Below are 445 nucleotides of genomic sequence, written 5' to 3' on the forward strand. Positions count from 1 at the left end.
TTCAGTGTTTCTGTATTTGTATCTTCTTTTGGCTATTTTGTGGTCTGTGGTTTCTATCAAAACTCTTTGCGATTCCCTTTCTCCCATATGGGGTCATTCAACATCTAGTTTTGCTTTTATTTTTTTGTTTCATTCCGTCGAATTGTGTGACATATGCTATTGATTCATTTGTTTATTGATGCATACATTTAATTCACCACGAGGATATGTGTGTCAAGGTTATAAGTGCCACCAACTATTGATCAAAACAAAGTCCTGATTTGTGGTCAAGGTTACAAGTGCCTTTTTGTTTTAGCAGTATGATTTGGCGTTCGAACAGACTTGAGAACCAAGAATAAAATGGAAGGAAAGACAGAAAAAAGTCAACGTAAATAAGTAAAGTATCTTTCAACGGTCACCGGGATTTCTAAAGAAAACTATGAATTCTAGATATATCGATTTTAGA

The sequence above is a fragment of the Penaeus monodon genome, chromosome 29 (assembly GCF_015228065.2).
Source record: "Penaeus monodon isolate SGIC_2016 chromosome 29, NSTDA_Pmon_1, whole genome shotgun sequence".
In the NCBI taxonomy this organism is placed as follows: domain Eukaryota; kingdom Metazoa; phylum Arthropoda; class Malacostraca; order Decapoda; family Penaeidae; genus Penaeus; species Penaeus monodon.